Source organism: Sorex araneus, chromosome 1 (assembly GCF_027595985.1).
Source record: "Sorex araneus isolate mSorAra2 chromosome 1, mSorAra2.pri, whole genome shotgun sequence".
Classification (NCBI taxonomy): domain Eukaryota; kingdom Metazoa; phylum Chordata; class Mammalia; order Eulipotyphla; family Soricidae; genus Sorex; species Sorex araneus.
Window position 1 is genome coordinate 330639042 of NC_073302.1, and position 17403 is coordinate 330656444.

General features: G+C 39.9%; 1 protein-coding gene across 2 annotated transcripts in view; it reads left to right on the plus strand.

The window, feature by feature from the left end:
• TNKS (tankyrase) overlaps positions 1-17403 on the plus strand; it is a 220061-nt gene that overhangs the window by 125218 nt on the left and 77440 nt on the right. The window lies entirely within an intron of this gene.

Below are 17403 nucleotides of genomic sequence, written 5' to 3' on the forward strand. Positions count from 1 at the left end.
TCCAAATTCTGGCTATTGTAAACAGTGCTACGATGAACATACAAGTGGAGATGTCATCTCGACTATACCTTTTTGCCTCTAAAGGATATATTCCCAAAAATGGTATTGCTGGGTCAAATGGGAGCTCAATTTCTAATTTTTTGAGAAGAGACCATATTGTTTTCCAAAAGGTCTGAACCAGTTGGCATTCCCACCAGCAGTGTAAAAGAGTCCTTTTCTCCCCACATCTGCGCCGACACTGGTCGCTTTTAGTTCTTTTGGATGTGGGCCAGTCTCTGTGGTATGAGATGATATCTCATTGTTGTTCTGATCTGCACCTCCCTGATGATTAATGACAAGGAGCATTTTTCATGTGCCTTTTAGCCATTCGGATTTCTTCCTTGAGAAAGTTTCTGTTCATTTCTTTGCCCCATTTTCTGATGGGGTTGGATGTTTTCTTCTTGTGGAGTTCAACCAGTGCCTTGTAAGTCCTTGATTTACAAGGACTTTTTCAACCCCTTTTCAGATGGGTATTAGATTTCTCATTCTGTAGACTGTCTTTGTATTCTGGTCACTGTATATTTTGAGGTACAGAAGCTTCTCATTTGTTTATTCCTATTTCCACTTGCCTGGTCAGTGGGGAGTCCTCTTTGAAGATACCTGTAGCTTCAATATCGTGGAGGGTTTTGCCGACCTTGTCTTAAATGTGCCTTATAGATTGTCATCTGATGTTGAGGACTTTAATCTGTTTTGATCTGACTTTTGTGCATGGTGTTAGGTCGAGGTCTAAACCCATTCTTTTGCATGTGGTTGACTAGTTATGCCAGCACCATTTGTTAAAGAGGCTTTCCTTGCCCCAGTTCACATTTCTTGCTCCCTTATCAAAGATTAGATGATCATACATTTGGGGTTGTGTGTAGGGATATTCCACCCTGTTCCATTGGTCTGCAGCTCTGCCTTTGTTCCAGTACTATGCTGTTTTTAATTGTTACCGCTTTGTAGTAGAGTTTGAGATTGGGGAGGGTGATGCCTCCCATCATCTTTTTCCCAAGAATTGCTTTAGCTATTGATTCATTTCTTTGAAGAATGTCATGGGTATCCTTATAGGGATCGCAGTGAATCTGTATAATGCTTTGGGGAGTATTGACATTTTGACAATGTTAAGTCTTCCTATCCATGAGCAGGGAATATGTTTCCATTTCCTTGTGTCGTCTTTTATTTCGTGGAGTAGGGTTTTGTTTTCTTTGTACACATCCTTAACCTCTTTAGTTAGGCTTATTCTGAGGTACTTGATTTTTTGGGGAACGATTTTGAATGGGATTGTTTGTTTTTTTTTTTTAATGCCATTTCCTCTGTCTTACTCTTTGCGTATAGGAAGGCCATGGATTTTTGGGTATTGATTTTATAGCCTGCGACTTTACTGTACAAGTCTGTTGTTTCTAGGAGTTTCTTAGTAGAGCTTTTAGGATTCTCTAGGTATATAATCATGTCGTCTGCAAATACTGAGAGCTTGATTGCTTCCTTTCCTATCTGGATGCCCTTAATGTCTTTTTCTTGCCTAAATGCTATTGCAAATACTTCCAGTACTATGTTGAACAAAAGTTGTGCGAGTAGGCATCCTTGTCTTGTCCCTAAACTTAGAGGGAAGGCCCTTAGTTTTTCTCAGATGAGGATAATGCTTGCCATGGGTTTGTGGTAGATGGCTTTGACTATCTTGAGGAAAGTTCCTTCTAAATCCATTTTGGTGAGAGTTTTCATCATAAATGGGTGTTGGATCTTGTCAGATGCTTTCTCTGCATCTATTGAAATGATCATTTTTTTTATTTTTATGTTTGTTGATATGATGGATTATGTTGATTTATTTTTGGATATTAAACCACCCTTGCATCCCCGGGATGAATCCCACTTGGTCATGATGTATGATCTTTTTGATGAGTTGTTGGATTCTATTTGCTAATATTTTGTTGAGGATCTTCGTATCCTTATTCATCAGGGATATTGGCCTGTAGTTTTCCTTGTTAGTGGTGTCTTTATTTGCTTTTGGCATTAGGAAGATATGTGCTTCATAGAAACTGTTTGGGAGAGTTCCTGTTTCTTCAAATTCCTGAAAAAGCTTGAGGAGAACTGGCAGCAGGTCCTCTTTAAATGTTTGGAAAAATTCACTCGTTAAACCATATGGGTCTGGGCTTTTATTTTTGGGAAGAGGTTTGATTACAGTTTCAATTTTCTTGATATTAATAGGTCTATTCAAGTATTCCAAGTCTTCTTGGTTCAGTCTTGGGAGATGGTAGGAATGAAGGAATTTATCCATTTCTTTTAAGTACTCTCGTTTCGTAGCATACAGATTTTCAAAGTAGTCTCTGATGATCTTTTGAATTTCATTGGTTTGTGTTGTGATGTCCCCCTTTTCATTTCTGATTTGGTTTATTGGGGTTCTCCCTCTTTCTTTGTGAGTCTTGCTAGTGGTTTATGAATCTTGTTTATTTTCTCAAAGAACCAGCTCTTTATTTCATTCATCTTTTGGATTGTTTTTTGGGTTTCCATGTCATTAATTTCTTCTCTAAGTTTTATTGTTTCTTTCCTTTGGTCTGTTTGAGTTCCATTTGCTGGTCCTTTTCTAAGATCTTGAGCTGTGAAGTCAAACTATCTATGTAGGCCCTTTCTTCCTTCCTGAGGAATGCTTGCAGAGCTATAAATTTTCCCCTTAGCACAGCTTTAGCTGTGTCCCATAAGTTCTGGTAGCTTGTGTCTTCATTCTCATTTTTTTCAGGGTATCTTTTGATTTCTTCCTTGATTTCCTTCATGACCCACTGATTGTTCAACAACAATTAAACAACAATCAGTTGTTTAATTTCCAGGTGTTCCATTTGGTTCTCCGCATCTCTGTGTGATTAGCTTCTATCTTCAGCACATCGTGGTCTGAAAAGATAGTTGATATAATTTCTATCTTCCCAATTCTATTGAGTTATGTTTTGTGACCCAGCACGTGGCCAGTTTTGGAAAATGTTCCCTTTGCACTGGAAAAGAATGTGTATTCTTTCTTTTTTGGGGTATAAAGCCCTGTATAGGTCTGTTAGCCCTCTCTCTTCCATTTCTTCCTAAGAACCATTGTTTCCTTGCTGAGTTTTGTTCTTGTTGATCTATCTAGATGTGATAAGGCGGTGTTGAAGTCTCTGAGTACTATTGTGGTGCTAGCGATGTCCCCCTTAAAGTCTGTTAGGAGTTGTTTTAAGTATTTAGCTGGTCGCTCATTGGTTGCATATATGTTTAAGAGTGTGATTTCTTCCTATTGTACATATCCCTTGATGAATAGAAAATGACCTTCGCTGTCCCTTTTAATCTTTTTCAACCTGAAATCTCTGTTGTCGGATACTAGTATGGCCACCTCAGCTTTTTTGAGGGAGTTGTTTGCTTGCAGGATTGTTTTTTGTTGTTGTTGTTGTTGTTTTTAATTTATTTATTTTTAATTAGTGAATCACCATGAGGGTACAGATACAGATTTAAACACTTTTGTGCTCACGCTTCCCTCATACAAAACTCGGGAACCCATCCCTTCACCAGTGCCCATTCTCCACCACCAGTAAACCCAGCATCCCTCCCACCCTCCCCAATCCCATCTCCCCCCACCCCACCCTGCCACTGTGGCAAGGCATTCCCTTCTGTTCTCTCTCTCTAATTAGCTGTTGTGGTTTGCAATAAAGGTGTTGAGTGGCCACTGTGCTCAGTCTCTAGCCCTCATTCTGCCCACAACAACCTTCCCCTGCATGGCCTTTGACTACATTATAGTTGGTGATCCCTTCTCTGAGTTCCCCTTTCCCCAGAATGTGAGGCCAGCCTCCAAACCATGGAGTCAACCTCCTGGTACTTATTTCTACAATTCTTGGGTGTTAGTCTCCCACTCTGTTATTCTATATAACATAGATGAGTGCAATCTTTCTATGTCTGTCGGTCTCTTTCTGACTCATTTCACTCAGCATGAAACTTTCCATGCCGATCCACTTATATGCAAAGTTCATGATTTCCTTTTTTCTAACAGCTGCATAGTATTCCATTGTATAGATGTACCAAAGTTTCCTAAACCAGTCATCCATTCAAGGGCATTCGGGTTTTTTCCAGATTCTGGCTCTTGTAAACAGTGCTGCAATGAACATATAAGTGCAGATATCGTTTCGACTATACTTTTTTGCCTCTCTGGGATATATTCCCAGCAGTGGTATTGCTGGGTCAAATGGGAGCTCAATATCTAATTTTTTGAGAATCGTCCATATTGTTTTCCAAAAGGGCTGAACCAGTTGGCATTCCAACCAGCAGTGTAGAAGGGTCCCTTTCTCCCCACATCCTCTCCAACAGCAGTTGCTTTTGGTCTTTTGGATGTGTGCTAGTCTCTGTGGTGTGAGGTGGTATCTCGTGGTTGTTTTGATCTCCATCTCTCTGATGATTAGTGATGTAGAGCACTTATTCATGTGCCTTTTGGCCATTCGTATTTCTTCCTTGGTAAAGTTTCTGTTCATTTCTTCGCCCCATTTTTTTTTTTTTGCTTGTTGGGTCACACCTGGCGATGCACAGGGGTTACTCCTGGCTCTGCACTCAGGAATTACCCCTGGCTGTGCTCAGGGGACCATATGGGATGCTGGGATTCGAACCTGGGTCGGTCGCGTGCAAGGCAAACGCCCTACCTGCTGTGCTATCGCTCCAGCCCCTCTTCGCCCCATTTTTGATGGGGTTGGATGTTTTCTTCTTGTAGAGTTCAACCAGTGCTTTATATACTATTGATATCAACCCCTTATCTGATAGGTATTGTGTAAATATCCTTTCCCATTCTATGGATAGTCTTTGTATTCTGGTCACTGTATCTTTTGCGGTGCAGAAGCTTTTTAGTTTAATGTAGTCCCATTTGTTGATCTCTGTTTTTACTAGATTGCTTAGTTCCGTGTCACCTTTGAAGATACCTTTATCTTCAATATCATGGAGGGTTTTGCCAACCTTGTCTTCAATGTACCTTATGGTTTGTGGTCTAATGTTGAAGTCTTTAATCCATTTTGATCAGCCTTTTGTGCATGGTGTCAGGTCAAGGTCTAAGCCCATTTTTTTGCATGTGGTTGTCCAGTTGTGCCAGCACCATTTGTTAAAGAGGCTTTCCTTGCTCCACTTCACATCTCTTGCTCCCTTATCAAAGATTAGATGATCATACATTTGGGGTTGTGTGTAGGGATATTCCACCCTGTTCCATTGGTACCTCAGAATCAGCTTAACCAAGGAAGTAAAAGACCTCTACAAAGAAAAGTATAAAACGCTACTCCATGAAATAAAAGAGGACATGAGGAAATGGAAACATATACCCTGCTCGTGGATAGGGAGAATCAATGTTGTCAAGATGGTAATACTCCCCAAAGCATTATACAGATTCAACGCGATCCGTATAAGGATACCCATGACATTCTTCAAAGAAACGGATCAAGCAATCCTAAAATTCATATGGAACAACAAACGTCCACGGATAGCTAAAACAATTCTTGGGAAAAAGACGATGGGAGGCATCACCCTCCCCAACCTCAAACTTTACTACAAAGCAGTAACAATTAAAATAGCATGGTACTGGAACAAAGGCAGGATTGTTTTTCATCCTTTGACTTTGAGTCTGTGTTTCCTCTGACTGTTCAGGTGTTTCTTGTATGCAGCAGAAAGTTGGGTGAAGTTTCCGAATCTATTTTGCCACTCTATGTCTCTTGATTGGTGCATTTATACCATTGACATTAAGAGAGATTATTTTCATGGGATTTTGTGCCATCTTTCTGTAGGGTTTGTTGTGCTTGTAGCGGTTTTCCTTGTCTTATAGTAGCCCCTTTAGACCTTCATTTAAGTTTTTTTTTGAGACTTGAAACAAAAGCTGTTGTTTATTCGTGAAGTAGTGTATGGTTCCCTTGAGTTTAAGTGAGAGTTTAGCCGGATAAAGTATTCTTGTGAGGCGTTCATTTCATTGAGTTTTTTCACTATAATATCCCACCATTGTCTTCAGGCTTGGAGGGTTTCCTCTGATAAATCTGCTGTAAATCTAAGGGGTGCACCTTTGTATGTGATTTCCTTCTTTGACCTTCCTGCTTGCAGTATTGTGTCTCTATCCACAGCATCCATCATTCTGACTATGATATTCCTTGGAGTTTTTTTATTGGTGTCCCTTTTAGCTGGCACTCTTTGGGCTCCTTGGATCTGGATGCCTGCACTCTCCAGCTCCGGGAATTTCTTAGCAATGATGTCTTTAACTGTGGATTTTCTATTGGGATTATTTCTCTATGCTTCTGGTACTCCAATGATTCTTATGTTATTCCTCTTGAGGTCATTCCCTAGGACTCTGACTTGCCCTAGAGCCATTTTGAGGTCTTTTGCCATTATTTGTTGTTGCCTGTAAGCTTTCTGCAGCTCATCTTCCACCTCACTGATTCTGTCTTCCGCTGTAACCATTCTACTGTTGAGGGCTCTTACTGCGGTTTTATTTCATCTACCAATTGCTTTAGTTGTGTCACTTCTGTTCGTAGCTTTGAAATTTCTGCTCTCATTTCTCCCTGTATTTTCTTGGTGATCCGTTCCAGTGCTGCGTTCATATCCTCCCTTAATTTATTGGATGTCTGTTCCATGGTTGCTTTGAGTTCGTTGACCATCTTCACAATTTTCTCTCTGACTTCTTTATCTGGGAGGAGGTTGTATTTGTGGGTAGCCCCTATTGAGGCTTCTGAGACCTTTTCTTCATTCCCTCTTGGTGGTAGGGATTTTTGCTGTTTCTTCATGTTGTTTTGGGACTGTAGGGGTGGAACCTTCCAGTTCTCTATCCCTTTACCCTCTTGTTGCGTGAGGGGATTCTGGATGAGCTCAGTCAGTAGCTCACGTCCCTACCAACCTGTTGGAGAAGCTGGGCACAAACGGGCGGTGCAGGATAGCCTGGTGATGGGAACAGTGGCTGCTATGGGCCTTCAGGAGTCTCAGCCAGGCTGGGGGGCAGGCAGGAGAGTTCCTTCAGGCTGGGCAGAAGGGGCTGGGTGCGATTCCAGATATCTGGTGGGGAATCAGGAATTAGGGCGGTGAGTGGGCATGCCCAATCGTGGGAACATAGCGTGCTGGGGGGGCTTCAGGAGCCCCAGCCCGGTGGGGGCCGGCGGTCGAGCTCCTTCAGGCTGGGCAGATGGGATGGGGCCCATTCAGGGTTTTGACGAAGAACTCTGACCATATAGTTGGTGGGCGGCCACGTGTCTTTTGACATCCTATGGAATCCAGTCAGTAACAGCTCTAGTCCAGAGGTCGTCTGTGAATCACATTGCGTGTCCAACCCTCTTGTTAACCAATTTTTGTATACTGATTTTGTATATTCTGCTTTGGTGTATGGTTTATCATTTCTAATGGTTTTCATTTCTTTTATTATGCTATCATGTAATCTGCAAATAGTGAATATTTACTCTTTTTTTTCAACTTTGCCTCAAAGGAGACATTGTTTTGAGAAAGTTATAAATAAAATTGCATTTTGAAATTGCATTCTTCTTTATTTCCGGCCACACCTGTCTGGCTGTGCTCAGGGTTTACTCCTTAGTCATGCTCAGGGGACTACATGTGGTTTGGGGCTCAAACTCAAGTTGGCTGTATACAAGGCCAATGCCTTATCATCTGTGCTATCTTTGTGGACCTTTAAAACCCTTTTCTCATAGCCTCAAAGTTGAGGAACTTCAAGAAGTCTTTGTAATCTTCCTTATGCTTCTACTTAATTCCTTGCCTTCAGAGGGCAAGGAAATATATTTATATCCATGGACTCATGCCTTTATTGATTCTCTAGCTTTTAATTTGTTTTCATTTTGATTTAAGTAGCACTATTTTAAAGCACTTGTTAGCTATACTTAGGAAGCAGAGCTGATAGATCCTGTCTCTGTGCCTGAAAGAAATTTAATAAGCTTTCATTATGTAGTTATTATAATTTCCTGGGATTATATTAATGACAGATGCAATATTTTACTTATGGAAGGGAAACACTGATCTGTTAAATAAAAAGTTTGAATGAAATATACTTTGAGGATAGTGAGCACAGATGGAACAACTTAACTGTCCATTTATAGCCAATGGCTAAATATTTATAGTAGCACTGTAGCACTGTCATCCCGTTATTTATCCATTTGCTCGCGTGGGCACCAGTAATGTGTCCATTGTGAGACTTGTTACTGTTTTTGGCATATCGAATATGCCATGGGTAGCTTGACAGCTTGCCAAGCTCTGCTGTGCGGGTGCGTAGCTTGCTGGGCTCTCCTAGAGGGATGGAGGAATCGAACCCGGGTCAACCGTGTGCAAGGCAAACAACCTACCCACTGTTCTATCACTCCAGTACAAAATAATTATAGTATAATGAAAATTGTATTTTTTAAAAAGATTTTTAAACTCACATGTTCTCTTACTTTGAGATAAATAAAGAAATTGCAGAAAAATATAATATGACGTATTTGTGTGACAAAAACTGCAACAACATAAAGCTCAGAGCACATTGATATGTTTTCATATACACAGGGAAATAAAGCAGAGGAGACTCCTGCAAACCTAGTCAGTGATCACCTTTGGGGAAGCAGTTTGTTGATCTCAGGCATGGTTTCCCAAAGTAGGCAATACTTTGGGAGGACCCTGGGGATGCTGGAAGAATATGGGTAGCAGACAGTGGTATGCTTGGGTACACTTGATGCCAGTGCTTTCTCTTTTACTACTTAATGCAGGTAAATAATATAAATTTGTAGCAGAAACTTTGTGATTTTTTTCCCCCTAAAATGGGGGTGACAACAAAATCATTTGAGAATCTCTGAGGTAGAAGGTAGAAAATAATCTAGAAATTTAGCTTTGATATTCCTAGTACATACTGATATACCAGTCTTCCAAAATTGATAACTATATAATGTTGCCATGAGATTTTCTTAATTTTGATATTTAATCCACAGGAACATTTTGTCTTACATTGTTCTTTCTTTGACTTTGTTTAGAAATCATATGTGAAGTTCGAGTGAAGTTACTTCTAGAACTTTTCTTATTTCCCCCAGAAAATAGTGTTCTTATTTGTATAATCTGATCCCCAAGTAGTTGGGCTGGTTAGTAATTACAACAGCTGAACTATGTGGAATGAACCAAGGCATTCAGTGTAAAAAGATAAAACTGAAGAGTAGAAGTGAATGAAAGTGATCTCTCATTCTCTTTTTGTTTTTGTTTTGGGGTCATACCAGTAAATGCTGAGAGATTATTCCTGGCTCTGCATTCAGGGATTACTCCCGGTGGTGCTTGGAAGACTATATGGGATGCCTAATTCCAGGTTGGCCACATGTAAGACAAGTTCTGTACCTGCTCTACTATCTCATCAGCCCTAGAGACCTCTCGTGATTTCCCAGATTAGATGTTCCTAAACTTAGTTGTCCTTCCACCCCCTTTTCAGGAAAAAAAAAATACCAGAACCCAGGAATCTACCTTCTTTAAGTAAGCAAAGTGGCCTTCAGGTGTATGAAAGACTACTATTGTGCCCTGGATTAGTCCAGTACCTCCCATGGAGCAGAATTATTGAAACTTTTTCTATTCTCAAACTCTTGTTTTCCAGAGAAATGCAAGGATGATTAATGAGAAACACCTCGGATTTATTACATAGTTGATTTTGAATTAGCATCTGGTTTGTTTACATGTTCAGAAACCTTAAAAGTTGCCAAAATTTTCATGACTCCCATATTTGGCTATGGGACTCCATGTGGAGTCTTAACACACAGTTTAAGAAAGTGCGCTCCAGGTCATTACTAAGATATGAGCTTTTACTTAGAGTGAGATGAAAGTCATTGGAAAATTCTGAGTAGAGGTCTGGTAGAGCTATCTTATCTTGACAGAATCATTTTGTTCCAATACTGATCCAAGAATATTATGCTGGAATTAAGAGGATGAAATGAAAAGCTGTTTAATCAACGAGCAGAGAGAAGATGGGGGCTCAGACCCAGGTGGTAACAGATGTGGTGAGAAGTGATTGGATTCTGAAGATGCTTTAAAGATATAGCCAACAGAAATAGTCTAATGTGATGAGCCTTGTGTATACTGCAGAAAGACAAGAATCAAACTAGAGTCTTAAATTTTGATCCAAGTACTGAAAGGATGAATCCCATTTACATCAATAGGAAGTTCTGCAGAACAGATTTGGGAGCAAGTGCTGAGAGTTGTTTGGGATATGATTAGCAGGACCTGTCTCCCATAGAGACACAGAGTGATTTCCAGTGGGAAGCTGGATATTCAGTCTGGAGTTCAGCAGAGGACTGAACTGTAGGTATTGTGAAAGAAATTTTTGTCCGTGTATGAGTAACTATTTAAAAGCCACAAGACTAAATGAGATCACACACCCAAAAATAAAATGCATAAAACTAATGAAGAAAAGACGATGCAGAGCACAGTCTTAGTACACTCGAAGAGCAACCAGATGAGGAGTGAGCCAGGGAGGGCAGGTGTTCACATGTCCAGTGGCAGAAACGTGCACAGAAAGCATTTGCCATGTCAAGTAATGCTACAAGTAAAATAAGACATGAGGATTGTTAAGTGAAGAAATCAAATCATGTAAAATAATTATTAATATGATAGATTTTAATACCATTATTGAGCTTTTTCTGCAAGGTGCTATATTAAGTGTTTTGTATAGTATCTGTAAAACAACCTTCTATGTAAGGAATTGCATTTCTCATTTACACATATTGAGAGCCAAGGCTGAAAGCTACATTAAGAAATTAGTTGATAAGCAATCAAGTTAAAACAGAGATAAACAAATGGGACTACATTAAACTAAGAAGTTTCTGCACCGCAGAAGATACAGGGACCAGAATACAAAGGCAATCTACAGAGTGGGAAAGGATATTCACCGAATACCCATCTGATAAAGGATTGATATCAAGGGTATACAAAGCACTGGTTGAACTCTACAAGAAGAAAACATCCAACCCCATCAGAAAATGGGCCGAAGAAATGAAGAGAAACTTTTCCAAGAAAGAGATACGAATGGCTAAAAGGTACATGAAAAAATGCTCTACATCACTAATCATCAGGGCGATGCAGATCAAAACAACTATGAGATCCCACCTCACACCACAGAATGGCACACATCCAAAAGGACAAAAGCAACCGCTGTTGGAGAGGATGTGAAGATAAAGGGACCCTTCTACACTGCTGGTGGGAATGCTGACTGATCCAGCCCCTTTGGAAAACAATATGGACACTTCTCAAAAAATTAGAAATTGAGCTTCCATTTGATCCAGCAATACCACTTCTGGGAATATATCCTGGAGAGGCAAAAAAGTACAGTCGAAATGACATCTGCGCTTATATGTTCATTGCGGCACCGTTTACAATAGCCAGAATCTGGAAAAAACCCGAGTGCCCAAGAACAGATTACTGGTTGAGGAAACTTTGGTACATCTATACAATGGAATACTATGCAGCTGTTAGAAAAAATGAAGTCATGAACTTTACATATAAGTGGATCAACATGGAAAGTATCATGCTAAGTGAAATGAGCCAGAAAGAAAGGGACAGACATAGAAAGATTGCACTCATCTGTGGAATATAAAATGGCAGAGTAGGAAACTAATACCCAAGAATAGTAATATATAATACAAAGAGGTTGGCTCCATGGCTTGGAAGCTAGCCTCACATGCTGGGGGAAAGTCATCCCAGATAGAGAAGGGAACACAAGTAAAATGTGATTGGAAATCCCGAGCGGGGAGGGAAATGCATGCTGAAAGTAGACTAGAGACTAAACATGATGGCCACTCAGTACCCCTATTGCAAACCACAACATCCAAAAGGAGAGAGAGAGAACAGATTGGAATGCTCTGCCACAGAGGCGGAGTGGGGTGGGGGGGATGGGATAGGGGGGTGGGAGAGATACTGGGTTCATAAGTGGTGGAGAATGGACACTGGTGGAGAGATGGGCTCTCGAACATTGCATGAGGGAAAAACAAGCACGAAAATGTGTGAATCTGTAACTGTACCCTCATTGTGACTCACTAATTAAAAAATAAATAAATTATTAAAAAAAAAATTAGTTGAGGACCAGAGCTCTGGCAGGAATGATCCCTGAACACCATTTTGTGCTCTCCCTCCCATCCACTGGGAATAGTGGGGAGGGGCAAGGGGCAGGGGGCAGGATTTGATGAGTTAAACACAGTGCCAGGAGTAAGTCCTCATCCACAGCCGGGTGAAGCCCAATAGCAGAAAAATCCATCTCAAACCACATATCTGAGTTTTGGAAAGCGCTAATATAACGCTAAGAATTTAAAAGTAAACTTTTACTCTTCTTATATTCTGCTGCCTGGCTTTATGTTAAAATTATGTTCATGAGGTTAAGAAGATAGTCCAGAAGTTAGGCACTTGCCTTGCATGTGTGGGGCCCCAGTTCCTTATAGTGTCCCAGGCATTAGCCAGTGTATCCCTGCTTGTCCACGGGCATCACTGAGTGTGGCCCTGGGGGCCCTCTGCACCGAATCCTTGGACCCTAGCATTGGGAGTGATCTGAGCACTGCTTGAGAGCCCCCACTCATCTGAGTGGAAAAGTTAAAATGGGGCCAGAGCAATAATACAGCTGGGAGCGCATTTGCCTTGTACGCAGCCAACCTGGGTTCCATCCCTGCATGCTACATAATCCCCTGCACCCATTACGAGTGATCCCTGAGCACAGCCAGGAATAAGCCTTGAGCACTTCTAGGTGTGGTCCCCAAATTAAAAATATACACGTATACATACACATATATATTGAATAAGTTAAAACTTCCTCATGCTTTATACTGAACTGTAAATCTATCAAATGTTAAGCAGATATGCATATGTCTATCAAAATTTTTAACCTGGTTTCAAGGAAATACTTTGAAATTGAGAATTTCGTTAAGGATTTTTTTTCTGCTAACATTGATGATATAAAATATTATTAGTGATACTTTTTTATAACAGAATAATAGACATTTAGATAGTTTTGGTAGTTAGGAGTTGGTATTTTATTTATCACACAACTTGTTTGACTTTTTAATTATTCCAAATAAAATAATTTACTTTAAGAGTAAATCTCAGGCATACAAAGTTGTTGTGATAGACAAACTGTATGTAATAATGTCTTAAATGTTTGAGTCCTAATAGATACAAGGGCCAGGAGGATTGCCCCATGCTGGAAGACTGTTTCATGAGCAGAGGGGAGAAGGCAGATGGAATAGAGAAGGGATCACTAAGAAAATGATGGCTGGAGGAATCAGTCGGGATGGGAGATGTGTGCTGAAAGTAGATAATGGACCAAACATGATGACCTCTCAGTGTCTGTGTTGCAAGCCATAATGCCCAAAAGTAGAGAGAGAGTATGGGGAATATTGTCTGCCATGGAGGCAGGAGGAGGGTGGGAAAGCGGGGGTATACATGGGGTATTGGTGGTGGGGAATGTGCACTGGTGGAGGGATGGGTGTTTGATCATTGTGTGATTGTAACCCAAACATGAAAGCTTTTAACTATCTCACGGTGATTCAATAAAATTTAAAAATATATATTTGAGTCCTTAATTAGTTTACAACACAAAATTATTAAATAATGTGAATATTTCACATTAGTTTGCTTGATTTTTTTTTAGAGCATAATCACTCCGTTTATTGTTTTGACATTTACAAGCTTTTATTATTGCTTTTCCACTCGGCATTTGAGGTGTGAAGTTAGTTTGTGTGGTAACCATTTGGTGAATTTAGTTTTAGAACACGTAATTTTAATTGCTTTGCATCAGGAGATACGATTTGGTGTATAATATTTCTCTGTGAATGTTTCTTCTAGAGGAAAAACCTAGGCTCTTAACAGTATCTACTTACTCAGATCATCCTTTGTTCTCAAGTTGTTCCTCTTCCAAATGCTACTTGCTATTTCTCCAACTTTATTGCATGTATTTTATGGATTGGGGATGTCATACTAGCAGTGCTCAGAGTTTATTCCTGGCTCTCATTCCTCATGCTGCTAGGGAGTGAGACCCAGGCCTCCTGCATGCAAAACTTGTGCTCCAGCTTACTGAGTTATCTCCCCAACTCTTAATTTATGTGCATTCAAATGAATGTTACACATTGTCTGTGTGTAATAAGCATCCTCATTGAAGTGACTACTGGGAACGTCTTATCCCACTTTTCCTGTCCTCTCCTTGTGAATTCATCCTCCTTTTAGGTCAGCTCCATCCACTCAGGTGCTGCTGCCGTTTTGCTGACCCACACCATCATGCAACCTGGATTAGCCTCCAGTTGTCTGTCTGCTTCCTCTCTCCAACAGGTTCTCCAGAAAATAACTAAAGTGATTTTGCCAAAATTTGAGTCTTTTTTACTTTTTTGTTTTTCATTATTTGGGTCACACCCAGCAATGCTCAGGATTTCAGGCTCTGAATTCATGGATCACTCCTGGTGAGGCTGAGGTGGGGTGGGAGGCCAGGGTAGCAGGAGAGGAAAAACCATATGGGATGCCAGGATTTGAACCCAGAGGCCATGTGCAAGGCAAGCACCCTACCTGCTATACTGTCACTCTGGCCCTTTTTTTTGTTTTTTTAGGCAAAGGTTACCTGTTTGGAACCCTTCTGCACCACATCCTCTGCCTGAGAGTTCCCTTTCCACCACTGTTGTTTCGCTGTCCCCACTCCTCTCTGGTAGTGGGCTTCCTGCTGAAAGCCAATTGTCAGTTTGTGGCCTTTGAGCATTTATTAGTTCCCTGCTGTGTTTCTTTATGTCACATATCTGAGAGACACATCCTGTGTCTGTCCCTCTCCTGACGACTTCACTTACTACCATGATACTCTCCAAATTCATCCAAGTAGCAGAAGACTGCACAATTTCAACTTTTATTAGAACCGAGTAGTAGTCCGTTGTGTCTATGTACTATTGTTTCTGTTCATCTCTTGCCCCACTTTTAGATGGGTTTTGTTATTTCTTGTAAAGTTCTGCCGGTGCCTTATATATCTCGAATATCAACCCTTTATCAGATGAATGGTGGGAAAACTCTAGTATGTAGTGGTTTTCAGCTTAAAGTCTTCAGACTTTCTCACAGCCTCCAAAAGATGTTACACTTTGCTGCTGATATTTTGTTAGTTTCTCAAATATACCATGTCTACAAGGTGTTATTATGTGTTTTTTATACTACTTGAAATAAAGTTCCCCATACTGTGCTTAACATTTACCACAGTGCTTAAAATTTACAGTGGCAGATGCTAAAACATCTTTAAGTAAATGCCAGTTATGACCAAATTGCTTCTCAGCTATTATTTCTCCTGAATTCTATTCCTGTTACCACTAGGGTATCAGATAGACACTTCAAATTCAATTAATCCAAATTTCAATTCCCTCTGGGCTCTTTTATTCTGCTTTGCTGTTCTCAACTAATCTTATCTCTTCTTTCCTCCCTCCCTTCCTCCCTGTTTCCTTCCTTTCTTGGAACTCTCGCTGACATTTCCAATCTAAAAACTACTGTATCTATTACTGCCTGTATCAGTTATCTTATTCTATCAGTTCTGCTTTGTAATCGTTTTGACATTCACTGCTTAACTCCATTTTTTCACAACCATTTTATTGTAGACCATCTTTCACTTTCTCACTTGTCAGAACCTTACAATTTGAGTTATATATGTCAATAATTTATATTACCATTTTGAAAACATTGTAAATAATTTTGTCTTAAAGGGACTAAAAATTCAGAAACTGGATTTTTTTTTCTTATGCTTTATCCTTTTAAATGTGTCTGAGTATATGTGTATTCATTCACTTAGGAATTTTGTTCATTTTCCAGAGTAAGAAAAAAAAACAAAAAATTATTGAATCAGTGATACATAAATAAAATTTCATAAAGTAAACTTAGTATGAAAAGGGAAACTAATTTTGTTCATCGTCAATGAAGATGTCACCCTTACCATATAATACTGATGTCATCAGTAAAGAGCTGACTCGTGCATTGACCAGTCATCCAAAAGCAGTCCCTATAACCTCTCCAGAGCAAACAGCTTCAGTGAGTGCCCAGTCCAGCTCACTCCTAAAAGTCACCCAAGATGAAATAATGGGGACTTAATTATCTTCCATCCTGAAACAATTAAAAAGAGACAAACATAATGTGGTTTTCCAAGACTGGACATCAGGCAGTGTGTGGCACCGATTCCTGTGAGATTGATAGATAATGAATTGAGTTTGTCAGTGTTCCAGTGTTCCAGCTGGAAGGATTTCCAGGTTTTGCTTCAGGGAGAAAGTCAGAGGGAACCCAGCAGTCTCCCTAATTGAGAAATAGATTTAGGAGTTGGAGGAGACAGAGCTGATCAGAGGTAGCAGGATGAATGGAGGACCAGGCAGGGAAGAGCAGAGAGCTCCAGAGTTCTGCAAATGTTCCTCTGAGGGTCTTCGGCCAAGTATTGACTCCTACAAGGAGAAAGCTGCCTCGGCCTGATCAAAGAACCTCCCTTCCCCAGAAGAATTAGAGGTCATAGTGCTGCCAGCTCACACAAAGTCTAATTGTTTCTGTTGCTGTCAGCCAGAGGAGACATGTTAGAGTAATCAGCAGGGTAGTGCTCAGTAGGAGGAGTAAATTTGTCCTAGAATAAAGGTTGCATAGGTCCTACTTATAAATAGTAGCTGAGTGCCTTCTAAATTTTGTGAAAGCCATAAACAGATCTGAGATACTGAACAAATTTCTAAACGTGAGCTTATGCACGCTCACAAGAGAGTCTGGACGAAGGAAACGACAAAGTGAAAGAGATGTATATAGCTCTTAAAAAATAAGGACAATGGCATATTCCTCCTGAAACAGTGCATGCCTGAAGATAGTGAAGCAAATTTTCAAAATGGTTAGAGATGGGGAAAGTAACTCCAAAATCCCCAGAAGTAACATGTGCAGAGGTTGAGCATGTTGTTTTAAGGTAACATTTTTAATATTATTTTTTCTGTGGTCTTCTATATCTTAAGTTTTAATGTATCTTAAAAGTATTTTCACATTTTGGAATATTTTCTTATATTTTGTTTTATTAGTTTTCAATTGTTAGAGATATGTAGGGCAAGTGATTTATCTCCAGATGCAGTGATATGATGTATACAGAATTCATCTGTTCCTGGAGCATGATCGTGTTTCCAGACTACAAAACCCTCTTGTAATTTATGTGACTGCCTCATTGTTCAAAGGTAGTTCCTAAACTCAGTCAGTCAAAATATATTAAAATGTATGTAATTTCTTGGAAGCAGTAATAGATAATACAGTATTTAGTAATTATCTTGTATCTTGACATTTGAAACATGTGAAACAAGTAAATTAAATATGTTATTAAATCCCAGGATGTAAATAGAAGACTTAAAAAAAGAAAGCATAATAGTGTATAAATGAAACTGAACAAAGGTATAAAAATTGTTGTGATATAAAAAAAGCTTCTAA